The following is a 16129-nucleotide window of genomic DNA, read 5'->3' on the forward strand; positions in this document are numbered from 1 at the left end:
CTTCCTTTGGTCTTCCTCCCTTTTCCCACCCTTCGGACCATCTCGGGGCTAATTGCAGCTGCTTGGGAGAGCAAACAGCTCCAGCTCCTGAATCGGTGGGTACACGTATGTCTGGATCGTTCTCCCCCGGGGTTCATGACTAGACTGCGTCTTCACAACTCTGACTATAAAGGATCTGTGACCAACATGAAAGGACTCAGAAAACACTCAAAATTGGTTTAGCCCTACCCTGGCACCTTCTCCCTCTGCTTTCATGATGTGCAAGTATGAGCGTCAGAACTTGACTTTCTGGGACTAATTCAGCTTTGGCTCGAGGAAATGGATATTTAGGCGGTGCTCCATTAAGTCAGTGCTACAACCCTGTAAAGAGTGCCGTTGAATCAAAACCAGCTCCTTTATGTTGAGACAGAGAAAATGCTCAGTGTTAGCCTGGGTTAGCAGACTGTCCTGTTGATCTTGTTCAACACTCTCTCACTTTCTTGACATTGCAGCACCGTTGGGTCTTGCCTCTCCTTGGCTTTGGTTTGTGCAGTTGCCATATGGGAAATCCCAGCTGCCATCCTCAATCTGCTGCAAATCTGATGGAAAACGTTGTAAAGTGCTCTAATAACACAAGGAGTTGTGGAGACTTGTAGTGGCTTTGAAAAGACACTGAGGATGGATTGTGCGAAGTTCAGCCTTCAAAACCATTTCCTGGACCCTCATGTATTTGTCTGTTTGGCTTTTTTTTCTGTACTAACAAAGCTTATTTTTGACTCTGTATCAGTATCCTTGTACGGAGGCTCAAAGATGACCTGTGCTGATCAGAGCTGACTTCACGGTATGGATTTGCATAGTCTTAACAACGTTACAATGTACAGTTCTAATTAAAAGTAGTAGAGCCCTTGGATAGGAAGTCAAAACCTTAATTGTTAATACAGTACAATTAAGTTTCTCTGTACCTAGCTAGTAATTAGACAGAACTCACTGCAGTATGGAAAGGCTGTTTGGAAACACGGAAGCGTAGAGGTATGTAGAAGAAGGTCTTTGCAAATACCAACTGTCTGAATTGTTCTACTCTTAGAAAACAATTTTCTCCCTTTTGTCTTAAATAGTACTATTTTTGCGGTTCAGAGTTTGTAACTACAGCCTATTCCTTTGCTTGGGGTGGATGGTTTTAAACAGCTAAAGCAGTGAGGTTTGCGTGTAATGAGGTGCTGCAAGCCAATGATTTGTTTTCCCTTCCTTGGTGAGCGTTTACAGAAATTTTGAGGGCTCAGCAAGGACTGGGACTTGGCTGGAAGCAAAATAATCTGTCGTGAACACTCTTGAACTACGGGGAAGGCTGGATACAAATCTGTATTCCCTGTTTTCGACTCACTTGTAGAGAGTGGTAGTGCAGGACAGCGATTATTTCAGCAGTAACCTCTTCGTCATCTGGAATATTTATTGTCCAGCAAAATGCTGAAAAGGCTATAGTGAGGTTGGCCTTTAACGTTTGGATTGCATGCAGAGGATGGTAGTCTTAGCATGGAGTAAGAGCTCTGGGTTTAGGCTGTCTTTTCTTGCTTTCCCGGAGGGAAACCTGAAACAATATGGTAAAGAGATGTGCTGGAGCCCCCGCATGAGTTGGCAGCAGAGCCCCGAACCTGAAGCCAGAAGCCTGTGGCTTGCCAGACCACACTGCAGCGTAATTACCAGATAGCATTGCTGCGACTCTGGGGGCAGAGTGAGTCAGGGCAGACGGACGTCTGCATTGCTGTCCTCGTGTGTGTGGTACGGGTCCGTAAGAGGGTGCCTGTCAGGCTTTCCTTTCCTGTCCTTGTTTTACACGGATGCGACTCCTTTGTCATCGGATAAACTCCATTTACCCTGCTCTGAGTGGCAAGTTGAATTCTTCAGTGCTTTCTCGGCTTTTTTTTTTTTTTAAGGAAGGAAGTTCATTAATTTCTTTTGGCAAGAAATGCCAAGTAAACTCAAAGATGTACAGCTTCCTAAAATACTCATCTTTTCCACACAAAACTTGATGAAACATTGCATATCTCTGAGACGTTTTCTAATGGCCCAACGTGTCTGGCTTCATACAGAACTTCTGAAAGAAACTTTTGGAAAGGAGAGCCATGGAATAAATGGCAAATGAAATCACTTTACAGCTCTGTCTCGCTGGTATTACCAGGGGAAGAGGAGAGTGATTACTTCTTGGCAAATTAGGCTACATAAAGGAGTTCTATATAAATATTATAATAACTGCCCTAATGAGTAAGACTCGGTGATGCAAGCAGGATGGAGAAATGCATTATCACCAGCTGCATTGCTGCCGTGTATGTGAGCGTTACTGTGGTTTAATGAGCCTGGCAGGACCTGCAGTAAGCTCTCTTGGTAATTTCATCTTGCAGCAGGTGATCTCTCAGCCTGTGGGTCTCCAGCTTGCATAAAGAAGGGGAAAAAAAAATCCTGAATTAAAAAAGAACGTGGTGTTGCACGTTGGCAGCCCTGTGCTTGCGATGCGTTTCTCTGCAGAAGAGAGCTAGCTGGCTTCTCCATGCGGCAGGCTGTTCAGCGTTGCACACACAGCTCGTACAAACTCTTCACAATCCGTCTCTCTCTTCTCTGCGTTTCGTTTCTCGTGCTCTTCTGGTTCACGTAGATCACCCTCTGTAGAGTATTGCCTTTATGTAGTCCTGTCTGATGCTTGTCTTGACTTGCATCCTGTTTTAAATTCGGGGCTCTGCAAGTTTGACATCTGCTAGATCTTGCCTTCGCTGGTGTTACAGATGTGCTACACCTAAGGAGTTACCTTGACAAGTTACACAAAAGTAACAGTATGGCTTGCCTTCTCGCAGACTTCAGTGAGGTGACCCTCTTGTGCTGGTGGTTGTTACAGTAAAATGTTTTCCCCAGTGACAAGACCCCAGGATGCTCATGGTTCAGTGATGGAAAACTTAACTCTATTTTACTGTGCACAAGGTAGTAAACAAGGAATGAATGGGAAGTGAAAGTTGTGTTGGAGCTCAATAGCAAGGGGTTTTTGTAGAAATCAAAGTAAAATGGCCTTTGCCTCTTTTTGGGGCAGTGCTCCTGTTGCTAATGAAAATCTTAACAACTGACTGCTTACAGTCACAAAAGCACTTAAGGCAGCCACTGGAAAGTACTGGCGTACAAATTCAAACCAACTTACCTGTATTCTTATGTCTTCCTTTGTACTGTACCCCATAAAAACCAATGTTTTTGCAAGTGATGACTTGCCCTGTAGATAAAGCAGAAGCTGTGTTTTCCTATTTGGTCAAGTATGGGAGGCTATTTTTTCCTCTCCACAAATTTATAAGATTCTTAGGGGATATTTCAGGATAAGAGTAACTGAGGCAGAAACATGCTGTCACCTGAAAGCCTTTTCTCTATATCCTGACACCATCATTGGAGCAATCTCTCATATTGTCTGTGGAGGGGGCTTTAATGAGAGTAAATCATCATGTACAGTAACGGGGGTGGGTTGGATTGTGGAAGGTGAGAGGTATGATGATGACTTTCTCTGAAAAGACCTTGTCTGCTTCTCCCATCTCCATTGCTTCCAGCATCTCCTCCATGGGATAGCAACACGTGCTCCTTGGTGTGGCTCGAGGGGACAGACTCTGCAGCCTTCCGGTGAAAGGCTTAGGTTTTGCCCTGACTTTCTGCGCAGGGGATGGGGTCTCCCTGTGCTCCACCACCTCTCAGAATATGCTCCTGAAGATGGTCCTTTCCCCAGTTTACATGGTGGAAAATAATCAGCTTTAAATGATGTTGAAGTCATCTTGCTGTGGCACAAATTTTACAAAGCAGTTAAAATCTGTTTTGCGAAATTACTGGATTCCAGGAACATCCTTATGTAGGATGTTTAATAGAGACATCCTTGTGTAGGATGTATGTGGCTTCTAATATTAACTGTCCCCCATGGGAAAGATGGTTATTAGGTGATTTCTAAATGAAGATAAAACGCAACACATACTTAATGGTGCACTTGTTTGCCCCCAGCATCTTCTAAGTAGTTCTTTCACATCCAACTTTCATTTTGGAGTCTAAGCAAAGTTTGCCTCTTTCCTTAAAAAAACAACCAACCTCCTTCCTACAAACCAAACCAAACCAACCAACCAATTAAATATGAAATATTTATTTATTCATAGTTCATCTGAAACATGAAACTAGTTTTCACTGAACGAGTTTCTGCTCGGCTGCTACGGTGGTTAGGGCTGCTTGTTCTTCCATGAGAGTGAAATCTGGGTGGGTGAAGTAGGAGAGTTAATATGACCAAGTTGAGTGGAAAGCTCATAAGTGAAGATACTGCTTTCTGGGGTCAGATATCCCCACCTGGCTCCGTTTCAGGCTCTGCTACGATCCACTTGTCGGTCATAATTCATTGTCGTTTAAAGCTTATTGTTTTTGTTGGATACCTTTATTTTTATGCTCAGGCTCTGTCTTGTTCCCAGCCCCAGTGTTTCAAAGCTCTGTTCCGTAAACCTCACCACCTTGCTCTTGACACACTGCAGTGCTTGGCTCAGAGCCCTGGGCTACAGATGCCAGCGCCCTGCTATTAATAAGAGGAGTCAGACTGTTCCAGCTGGAGAGAGAGCATCTCATCCCAGGACAGATCCAGTGCTCCTGACAGGACCAGTGTCTTCGTGCTGCCATCAGGACACACGTTGCTCTTGATCCGAGGCGTTTGCTGCAGTGATGGAGCTGTTTGGGCTGTTGTGGCCGTCCAGCCCTGCCTCCTGCAGAGCCTGCCCGCTGTGGTTGCACAGGCCTTCAGTCTGAGGGCTGGCTACAGTGCCCTCTGACAAGTGGGCTGCCATCGCAGACATGGTTTGCATGTTAAGACCATGGAGGGAATAGAGAGAGCCGCTGCTGGTGACTTTTTAAATTGTTGTGTAATTGGTCTGAACTTGAAGAGATGGTCTAGAAGGGGACAATGACTTTGCATCTCATTGTTTATCCAGTGAGTCTTGTGCTCTGCCTGCATCTTTCCTCTGTCTCGAACCGCATCCTTGGTATTTTCCCTGAGAGAAAAAACTGTTTTTTCTGTTGTTGCAAGACACTGACCTCTTAAAAGAAGGAGAGAGACTGAAAACTAATGAAGTTTTTCCTCTGAGGATAATGCTCTGTAATTCTTAGTGAAAGGGTATTTAATGCTGGTGGCAGCATCCTTACTTACTCCTTAAACAGAGTGCTGTAATAGGTTGGTTATAAAGAAGATTCTTGAATAAAATCAAACTAAACCAGAAAGGCTTGTGGGGGCGTGGGGAGGAGATATTTGCATTCTGCTTTCATGGTGCAGAAGCGTTCATTTCTAAGAGCTAACACAAATAAAACCTCCTGCTGTCTATCCGCTAGCTGCTAAGCGCAGAGAGGGAGTAGGGTGAGCCTCACTTGCTGCTGGTGGCTGTGGGACTTGCCCTGGGGTTGCTTGGCCCTGGCTGGGGGTGGATTTCCACCCTGGCTCTGCCGCGTGCTCCCCTTGCCCGTCCTGGCTGCTTGGCACCTCTCAGGGTAGTCATTGCTTGTTTCTGGCCCTCCCCTTCTTCTGAAGTAGGGATCATGTGATTGTACTTTGGAAAGGGCGTTATCATGCTTGTAGGTATGGAGGTGCCAAAGAGCTGCCACCAGCTATCCCTCAGGCAGCAGACTTGGCAAAACCTAGTTTTTTACAATTTTGTTTCCCCTGTGTGCGTTGGCCTTCTGACCACCATGACCTGTGATCCTTCTCTTTGGACCGCTTCGTTTTCGCTCTTCCGTATCTCCAAATTATCTTTTCCCTCCCTTTTGGCTTGGTCTGTGGTTTCTCTCCAGTGTCTCTCGTGTTGGCCACACAGGAGTCAGGTGCTGGATGCCCACGTGCAGATGCTGAGGGAGCGGCTGCTGGGCCAAAGCAGGGAATTGTTGACTTCTTGTAGCAGAGTTTGACTCCGTGTGAGGCTAATTTGGATGTGTCTCCTCTACCTACGTACAAGTTTCTCCCAAAGATGTAAGAATGTGACACCTATTCGGATCTCTTTGCCTTCTGCCAAATGTGGTCAAAATTGACTAGCGAGTTGAAAATTCAATAGGGTGAGGACTGACAAAGAACACTACCACATAAACTTAATTTCCTTTAGAATCCAGGCCAAAAATACGTGGTGAGGGTTTTATTCTGCAATCATGTGCTTTAAAACTGCGTGGAACAATGTGATTAGTAGAAATGGTATTTTCAGGAGTATTTGCAGTGCATATGAAAACCCGACAGCTGAATCCTGTTGTGTGCATCTGTATTAGCACGTAACCAACTTAAAAGGGCTGAAACAACTGAAGTGTCTGCATGGAGAAATAGCAAAATAAATGTATAAAGCTTTTACTTGTGAAGCTGGCAAAGCATCTAGTTGTTGATCTTAATTTCTAGGTTTTTTTAACTCAAATCTCTTGGCTGCCTCTTCTTAAGAACAACAACAAGAATGTATTTTGTTCCTTTTCCTGGTAAGTGCTTTTCATTCTTGCTCTTTGCATAGCTTCCACATCACTTCTCAGCTCTGGAAGCACAGAGGTTGGTTGGATGTGTGTGCCTCACTAACAGGATTTTATAAGTTTGTGGTGTTGGAGCTATTTGAGTTCCTTCTAGGAATGGCAAAGTATTGCTGTTACTGAACTTCAAAGTGAAGGATGCCCATAACAATTCAGGATAATTGAAGGGTGGGCATCTTCCTGGAAAATGTTATGGCAAACCTCATGTGTGAGCCCGATCCCTTTTTGTTAAGGAAGGTCTTGTGCTTATTTCTAGTAGAGTTGGGAAGGAAGACAGAAACCACTGTGTGGCAACACCAGTAGATTAAGAAGATGAACAGCACTGATAGAGCAGTGCCTTTTGCATTTGATGGAGCATGCCGAGGTTGAAGGTGTCCCATAAACCTCCAACCAAGAGGCACATGGAGGCTTTTCTTGGCTCTTTTGCATGCATAGAAAAATAAGACCAAACTGGTGCTTGTGAGAGAGAAAACACTTTGATAATCTTTTTGTGTTAGTTTAGTGGTAGCAGCGTTACAGCCCTTTGTGATCACTTCACCCTAAACAAGCAGTTTCCTCTAACGAAACTCTTGCAGCCTCTTGGCTTTCAGAACCGGGGCTGCTTGAGACACCAACTGGTTATTGGTATTTACGCAAGGACAGAAGTGATGCCTGAAGGTGGCTGTCCACCCTGTGTGCTCCGGGTTGCCATGTGATTAACAGGGTCAGTGGCTTTAGTCACCTTGGTGTCAGCAAACTTGACACATAACTATGACAGATGCAAAATACTGACAAGACCAGTATTTGGTGGTATCACATTTGTGCTATGGAAAATGTCTTCCAGGAGATTGAATTCTCTCATATCTGATTGCACAGGCTTCTTATCACACTGCTTCCATAACATGGGCGCTGGGGGCATGAGATCTTCAATTAAGTTCATAAAATAATCTTCCATGTCTTCCAGTCACTTCTACGTCTTCCATCAACTGATGTCTGCATTTTCACAGATGATAAAGTGCATATAACCTGTTGCTTTGTCTTGTAGAATAAAAACAAAGCACTAGCTGACAGAAACTGCATGGAGTGGTGCTCCAATTCAGAGATGGACTCAGCCAGTGATTAATATAAAATCAGTCATCGATTAGTAATAAATTTTTTTCCTTGCATAAATCATGTCTAGTTTCACTTAACGCTGATAAGTTAGTGATTTGAAAGCTTTTATTTAAACCTTCTGCAGTTTGTTTTTGCTACTGATCTTACAAGTACTTCATTAAATGGTCAGTCTGGTGTTATCCTCTGACTCAGGAGATTATTTGTAATATTTTATTACGCTTCCAGAAAGTGTTTCTTTGCTGTGGCAATATGGCATTTGTGCTTGTGCGTTGTTCACATGTACTGTTTTGTGGTAGGAATGTTGTTGTATGAGATATCAGCTGTTTGGGTCACTGGAGCTAATGATGTGGTTAGTTTTGCTCAGGTCCCTTTAGTTTTCACTTTGGGTTTTTGTGTGTGCCAGACCCCTTGATTTCGGATCGAAACTTGGTTTTTAAGCTCAAGGCTGGCACTTGCAGGGTGGACAAGTACTGTTTCGGGTTTCAGCTGTGGGTGTAGTAATATCCAGAACCAGATTGGTTTGTTAATGTGGATGCTGTGTGTTTTTTCGTCTGTGTCAAAAGATGTACAACCTTCTAGAAACCAAAAACAAGAGCTAAAGCATCTGTGGCTTATGTGTTTGTCTAAGTGCAGCTAGCCTGTCCCATCATAAATAAGAGATCTGTTACATGGTCTGCAGCAGTTGAAAAATGTATCTGGGGACAGGGTGATTTAAATGTGAAAGAGATTGGGTGTTGGTGGGTGATACTTGGTGTGGATAGATGTTGTATAAAAATGTGGGGAAATTATTCAAGCTGCAGCCATGATTACTTCCATTCAGGTTCAAACCAGCCTTTGCCCAAAGGCCTTTTACAAAAAATTGTACCATTAGCGTACCAAAATAAAAGACGTGCATTAATGTCTTTTTCCATGGAAAATCGTTAGGTCCCCAGATCATTCAAACTATTAGTGTTTCTTCATTGCTTTGCTTCTTGGCTTTAAATCCTCTGCCTACCTTTCCAAGGCAAGATAACTGGACATGATCAGCCTGCATTGGTGACTGCCTTGGAAGTATACCCGTTATTAATTTTCCTTCATAAATTCTTGAGTCAAGTTATATCTAGTAGCTATTGATTCATTCTTTAAAGAGAAAAAAAAATTAAAAGTGGTCTATTAACGCAGATTAAAGGCAGAGTACGCAAGCACCAGATATGGTTCTGGATCAAGAATCTTCTCAACGTAAGCTTTAAAAAAAATTTAAAAAAAGATGATGCTTTGTACTGCCCAGCATGAGCTGGGTATTACCATTGGAAAGGGTGAAAGTGTGCGGCCAAGTTCTGCAAAAGTAACTTCTAATATATAGAGATCTGGGGGAATCCGAACAGTGAGATTGCAGAGGCGCCTGTGCATGCCTGGACAAGAAGGAGCTGTGCCCGCCTGGGAGCCTCCGTGTACGCCTGCGTGAAGCCAGGGCTTGGCCGAGCTCCTGCCAGTGCGGCCGGGCTTTCGGGAAGAGGCATCTTGGCTGCGGGCAGAGGGTGGCTGGAAGAAGCCGAGCACTCGCTGACGTTTTGTGGCCCCAAGGAGCGCGTGCGGCAGACAAGGGGTAGGCAGAGGAGGCCTCTTGCCACCTCTTCTCCTGGCAGCCGAGCTGCGGAAAGGGGTGGCTGTCAGAAGAGATCCCAGCGATACTACCTTGAGACAGCAGAGGCTTTCGCATCCCTGCTCCGAAGGGATGAGAGGTCAGGACGGGCGCGGAGCTGCTGGCCGCCAGGGAAGCACCGGCTGTTGTCAGATGTTTCCTGGAGAGGCAACCGTGCCCGCTTTCAGCTGTCAGTGTTACAGGCAGTGTCAGCTCCGGTCACAGGGCTGAGCAGCTTGTCTGAACCTTCACCATGGATTTCAAGAAACTCTCCCTGTCTAGGAAACTATGGCCACCCTCTTTAGTAGTCCCCTGCGGCAGGCTGAGCTTTGCTGTCTGGCCGATGCTGTCCTCAGCAGCCGCAGCCCTTCTGCCCAGGTCCCTCCTTCCTGTGCGTTTTTTTTTGGTGCTGAAAGTCCCAAGTCCATTGCCCGAATGACTGGCCCACCCGTCTGACCACGTCCTCAAGGTGTAAGTGGTCCAGTTACAAAACCTGGTAATCCTGAGCAGGGCTGGCCCTCGCGTTTGTTTCAGACATGTGTATGGGTGTAGGAGGCTTAGCTTGTGGAGTGCTTTGGGGCTGGAGGGGGTGGTGCGACATATTTACATACAAGTTTAGAGTCCTGTTGCCTGTGGAATGTATCTCCCCGTTTTCTTTTAAAAATATAGGACGAGTGTCGTAGTAGCTTTTTAATTAAAACACAAACACGTAGACATGAAGCAAGTGTGTGGGAAGGAGGAATAATTTGAATTGGGCTGTGACTACTTGAGTCCCGTGTTACAGAGTTGTTTTTGCTCTTAGTAGAGAGGAGGGGCTCTCTCAGATCTTGTAACACAGGCAAAGCAGATCTTTATTTTTATCTAGTAAAAACCAGACATAAACCAGATTATTTGCTTGCAGTACTCTTGCCTTCTTCCAGAAATGTTCCTGAAACAAAGCTGCTAGTAGGCACAAAGCAAAGAGATGGTGCTGCTGCTTTCCTGGTAAACCATGCCACTAAACGCAGGGCAACGCATGTATTTTTCAGATCTTTAGGCACAGGGTTGTGTCCTGTTTAAATTCATACAATGTGTAACTGCATGCAGTCGTGCTCCTTTAATTTGAAAAAGAATGGCTATTGTAGAAAACCCTTGATTGGCAAGGTAAAATATTATTGCTGAACGTGCAAGATTGTAGGATTAGGATTTGTGTTTTCTTCCTGGTTAAGAGATTATGGTCTGGAAAGGACAAAAAAAAAAATTCCCGTCTTGCACCTCTCTCTTGTTCTATGTTTGTCTTGCAGTACTGTTTTTTCTTGGGGATACTGGAAAGGTTCCTCCAGGGCATCTATATTTGCGTTGTTCTCTGTGTGAAAGCGAAAACGCAATTAACTTTTGTCTCACCTGGTTTGCCTAGTCCCATGCTTCTTAAACGATCATTCCTAAAAATTGGCTCTTGATTATGAGTGTGGTTTTCTGAGAGGTGGTTTTTTCGATACTGAAACTGTGCTTGCATTGAACTTGGTGTCTGTGGAGAGCTCAGCTCTTGCTGTCGAGGCTGGAGAGCTCCCATCCCCCAGAGGCCTGGCTGCCCGTGCGTGCCCTCATCGGGGCTTTGTGGCACATTTATCGCGTGTGATGATAAATCACACATGCAGCTATTCCCTCGGTGGCCGTTCTTGGATAATTTACTCTTCTAGCTAAACCAGAAAAACTCCACCCTTTCCCAGAAGTCCAACAAGTCCCTGTTTTTACCCACTGTCCCTGAGCTCCAGACTTCTCCCACCAGCCTTCCTGGCATCCTAATGCAGGTCGCAGGGTAAAGGCCCTTGGATCTCTATGTCCTGTGCCCCGGTCAGCCAGGAGAAATACGGGGATGAACATCACAGCCAGCCCTATGGGAATTACTTTTGAAAACAATCTTCGGAGGTGAGGGTGTGCAAGAGAGATTTCCTTAGCTGTAGGATTAGAGGGAGTCTGACATTTCTGGGGAAGTTCCTGAGTAAAAATTAAATTGAGCTTGAGGAAGGAAGGAGGGGGGAAATGCAGACCACTTCCCTAGCAGCCTTTGACACAAACTGAATCCTTGTGGTGACAGCTGACAAGGTAGGGTCTGGGGCAGTTAGTTCACTTTTGAGAAATGCATCCAAGTGTTCCCTTCCTCATTAGATAGCGAGCGGCCATACAGCTTGCCCGAGGTGTGGGCTGTGTATGTGTAACTCTGACTCTGCTGAGAAGGAAATGACTAAACTTTCTGTCAAACCGCAGTAACAAAGAACATCTTTGATTTACCAAAATAGTCATGGTAGAGAGGCTCAGGAATAGCTGTGGTGCTGCCGGCGCCCTGTGCTGGGAAGAGCAAATCAATCTGAGATCTGCACTCGCGGGGAGTGCGACTTTCCCATCCTTAAAGACAGCATCGATGGAGACAGACAGACCTGGCAGCGCTGGGAGGGAGCTTTGTTCTGAAAAGCTGCTGGGACTTTCCTGCTCTGTAAATGCTTTCTGCGGTGGGGAGGATGATGAGGAAATGGGGGCAAGGCTGTTGACTGCCTCCGAAGCGGGTATCAGGAGGGGCAGACTAGCTGTGAGAGCGGATGGCTGGCTGGCCGGCCAGCCCCGCGTGGCGGGGAGCAGCGTCAAAATCCCACAGCCGCTGCGCTCTGCACCTCCTTCCCCTCTGCCCGACTGCTGCCTGCGGGTCCTGGCAGCCCGGGCAGTGGGAATCCCAAAGATCCTGTCAATTTGTGAGCCTCGCCTGGCTCAGCTGGAGTAGAGTATTTGGAATGAAGGGGAGAAGCTCCGTCTAATTATAGGTTTTCCATTTCAGCCCTTGGTATTACTTTAAGCAGATTTAAAATAACACTGTTAACTAACTTTTTTTGCCTAGCTTTGTAGTTTCATACATGACATTCTGCACTACCCTTTATAGAAACCTCAAATATTTTTTTTCCCTGCCTACCACATTTTGTCTTCTTTTTCCATCTGACAGATGTTTTTTTCCTGTGTTGCACAGGGCTCAGTACGTAATTATTCTGTTGCAATAGCCTGAAGCCCCAATCGTGTGATGGAGTCTGGTAGCACAGACTCATATATCCCTGTCATTTGTGTTCTGTGTCATTTTTTTTCCCTGGTTTTTGTTAAATCTAGTCTAAAAAACTGCTCTGAGAAGCAATGAGCACCCAATCATTTGTGTGCCCTGAGACCATCTATTATAGCTTTTTAGTATCTAGACCTGAAAATGCCTTTTTTTTTTTTTTAAGTGCCTATCTCCCAGTCATGCACGGGCTGAATTCTTTCTGTTCTAGTTTACACCTTCTGGATATTTGCAGTTGCTCTTTGTTGCCCCAAGTCAACAACCGGTTAGTCTGTGTCTCTTTAGCCCTACATTTTTTTTGAGCTAATTCTTTGCTTTCTGATCATGTTGCTTGCTTGTCCTAAACTTCTATCAATTTGGCAAGACCTCTTCTCACTCTTTGCGTGTTTTTTGTTTGGAGAGCAGCGTCTCAGCGTGCTGGCACAGCGTCCCAAGTGGGGGTACACTGGAGTGTTCCTGGTTGTTTCAGTCCTTCTACCAGCTGTATTTCACTGAGCACTCATATATATATGAGTTACTGATTCTTAAGTCTCTTCTAATGGAGCTCATATAATTGTCTAGGTTTGGAAGTTTTTTGTTATTGGTCTGGAGTTTTATTCCCCAAACTTCCCTTTTGCATTTCAAATTCAAAGTTTAGCCAGAACCTTCTCCCGGAACAATTTTGTCAAGCTTCCCACACCAAATAGCTCTTATTTTGACCGCAATCTATAGATGGGAGTATCCATGACTAAAACTTTCTGTCAAACCACAGTAACAGAGAACATCTTTGATTTCCCAGAATAGTCATAGCAAAGAGACTCAGGAATAGCTGTTGGGAATGAGCTGTAGGATTGGTTCAGTATTATGGCCTGCTCTGACTTCCACTGGCTTCACTTAATGCTCTGAACTCTAGACATTCAACGCTGTGGGGTGCTTGGTTGGGATTTTTGGTGGTCGCAATAGTGAGAAGGAAGCCTTGCAAGGCATCGTTCACTTTCTTTGTTTGTGTTATAGATGGGAACCAGCTGGGAAGGTGGAGGGCAGGCACAGGCCAACCGTATAATGCAGAAATACTGAGAGATAATGTTGCTGGGAATTATTTGGAATAAACAAGCTCATTTCCCCTTTGTACATCAGTTGTCATCCTTTAATCTCTTGGTATTGGCTTTCTTTTAATGTTGTTATGTACATTATCCACTGTGCTTCCTGTATCCTGTGTCACTTGATGATAAACTTTTGTAAGATATCACTCTTAAGTTGCCTCAGACTTTGTAGTGATTAATTAAATTCTTTATTTCTCTCTTTTTCAGTGTCAGAAGTTTATATGGATCACTGGTACTTGCTCAAGAGTGACAGTGGAGATCAGCATTAAGTCTGCTTCTCTGGGTGAGTGATCTAACCCACTGCATTGCTGATGTCTAATATCTACATATCTGCTGTTTTTTTGCTTGATACCTTATACAACAGCTCCTTTAGGCTTTTATTTCAAATGTCATTAAAATTATGCTGCGTACGGCTTCCAGCAGGAGTTGTAGAAGAATGTCATGCTACGTCTGCTGGTATAGACATTCATTTATTTGGTATCTTTTAAAGAATAGCCATCACTTAACACAGTCTGAACTGCTGTTTAGATTCAGGGAGGCTTTCCACATTTTAAAGACAATGGCTTTGGAGTTAACATATGGACTGTGGCAGAGTAACAAAGTACATTTTGATTATGCAAGAAATAAAACTGAAATGACCACTGGAGCTGTTCTGTAGCATATGATGGGCTCAAGCAGTGCCATTGCTCCAGTATGAGGCCCACTGGACTTGCCATGCCTGCATGATGCAGCTGCGCTGTGTGCACGGTTAATCTGACTCAGCAGGTCTATGGCAACGTGCAGAGAAACTGCCAAGAGCTTTCAGATTACTGGGGCAAGTTTATGTGAAAATGCATGAACAAAATAGGCTATCTGTTGCATTACCCCTTGGAAACGGCCCAGTTTAGTTGACTTTAAGGAGTGGCATTTTGCATTCGGTCTAGACTGATTTGATCCAAGTAGCCTAGTGCATGTCAGAGCTGGCAGTCTTGTCTTGGGAACAGTTATCCCTCATCTACTTTGTTTTGGATATTACAGTATGATCTAGCATGATTTAGCATGCTAAATTCCAGCTGGCTCTTCATGTGGAGAGCTGGGTCGAGTTGCTGCACCTGCACTTCAGCCATGCACCCTGCCGCTGGGATGTGCTCGCCCCGTAACACCACTGCTGAGGTCCCAGCTGCTTGCTGGGTCTCTCCTGACTCATGTGGTTGCTCTGTTTCATACTCTGTACAAACGCTTGCCAAGACCCGTGTCTACTAGTATGCTGCATCCTTTGTCTTGGCTTGCTGCCCTCCAACTGCTCTTGTCTCTGAACCCCTCATCCTTGTCTTATCACTGGATGAGGAGTGTGGTATTTGCCTGTACCGTCCTCTGTGAGGTGATGTGTGTTAGCCCGCCGGAGAAGCAAGCATACCTCCCTTCCTGAGATGCATCTACATAAGGCTCTGGCCACTTATTGTTCATCTGTCCAGGGCCCCTGAAAGTCTACCTATGTCAGCTGTCAGCTTCTGTCCCACAGCTGTACTGGGCTTCTTCTCAACTGCTGTCTTCGTGCTTCATGAGGCTGTCTCCCCACTCCAGCTGGGACTTGTTGCCTTCTTGTCTGTGCTTTCTGTGGTGGATGGGCTGGGTCTCCCTCCTGTTCCCCCACATGCCATGTGCAGCTGCTGCCCGCACGCCCTGACGTTCCCTGCGCTGCCGGGGGCCAGCTGAGATGGTCAGTGGCAGCTGCGGTTCCTCACAACGTTTAAAAGCCTGCAACCCAAGAGGGTGCCCGCCTTGCATGCACAGGTTTGCTACGAGAGACACTGGGCTTTGGAGAGGACAGCAAACACCTCCTCTGCTGCCCAGGACCGATGGTGTGCCACCGCTGAGGGCTTGGGGCTTTCCTGGCTTTGGTCATTGCTGCTCCCTAGTGCCGTCCTGCATCCCTAGCTGTGCCACAGGCCCGCAGTACATGAGGACTGGCGTCTCGTTTGAAATGTTATTTCCCTTCTCTTCCTCCCTTTCCGTCTCCATAGCCTTTGGAGCGCCTCTTCTTGGATCTCTGACCCTTCCCACAGTAAATCACTGTGTGTGAGCTCTCTCTGGGATTCACAGGCTGCCCGGGGTCTTGCGCCGGACCTGGAAAGCAGTGGGTGTTGTTCCCTGTTGAACCCTAAACTCCAGAGCCAAATGCTTTTATTCCCTGGGTTTTTAATCAGAGGTCTGCTGGCGCCAGGAGTGGTTATCACCTATTGTCTCCCATCCTGGTCACATTTCTTCAGTTTTATTGCTGCTTATCAGACTTGCTGGGATTACGCTCCAGCTGGCCCTGCACTTCAGCTGGTTTTGAGTCGGTCGTGGCTGTAAAAATATTGTTAAAAGTCTGATGTTGGCTGGCAGCCATGTTCCTGCTGGATATGTATTTGGAGACTTTCGATCTGCTGGCATCACCATGCAGATGTCTTGCCTTTGCTGGAAGTCTCTACCTCGTCGCTCTCCAGATGCTGTGCTGGTTTGCCCTCCCCAGGAGCAGCAGAAGTTTTGGGACCTAAATCTGCTTTGTCTTCCCTGTCACTTGTGCTCTTGCTCTTGGGAAGGGGTGTGTGTCCATGTCCATCCTAGGCTGTAGTAGCAGGTGCTCAGTCCTCCTTTCTCCGTTCCCATAGCTGTGGTACTGGTGTGTTTCTGGTATTTGGAGGCATGCTGTTCAAGTCAGACTCGTTGCCCTCAGCAATCAGTCCGGAAAGCTGGAACTGATTTCTCTGTCTGCTGCTTGCTTTCACC

At 45.7% G+C, this 16129-nt stretch overlaps 1 protein-coding gene across 14 annotated transcripts in view; it reads left to right on the plus strand.

The window, feature by feature from the left end:
• PPFIBP1 (PPFIB scaffold protein 1) overlaps positions 1–16129 on the plus strand; it is a 114653-nt gene that overhangs the window by 17987 nt on the left and 80537 nt on the right. For all 14 annotated transcript variants that reach the window (XM_087764718.1, XM_087764724.1, XM_087764721.1 and 11 more), the window contains exon 2: positions 13586–13661. The gene's annotated coding sequence lies outside the window, so the exon portion shown is untranslated. The remainder of the gene's footprint in view (positions 1–13585; positions 13662–16129) is intronic.

The sequence above is a fragment of the Nipponia nippon genome, unplaced genomic scaffold (genome assembly GCF_047370975.1).
Source record: "Nipponia nippon isolate SJK-2023a ecotype South Korea unplaced genomic scaffold, ASM4737097v1 scaffold_3, whole genome shotgun sequence".
NCBI classification, from domain to species: domain Eukaryota; kingdom Metazoa; phylum Chordata; class Aves; order Pelecaniformes; family Threskiornithidae; genus Nipponia; species Nipponia nippon.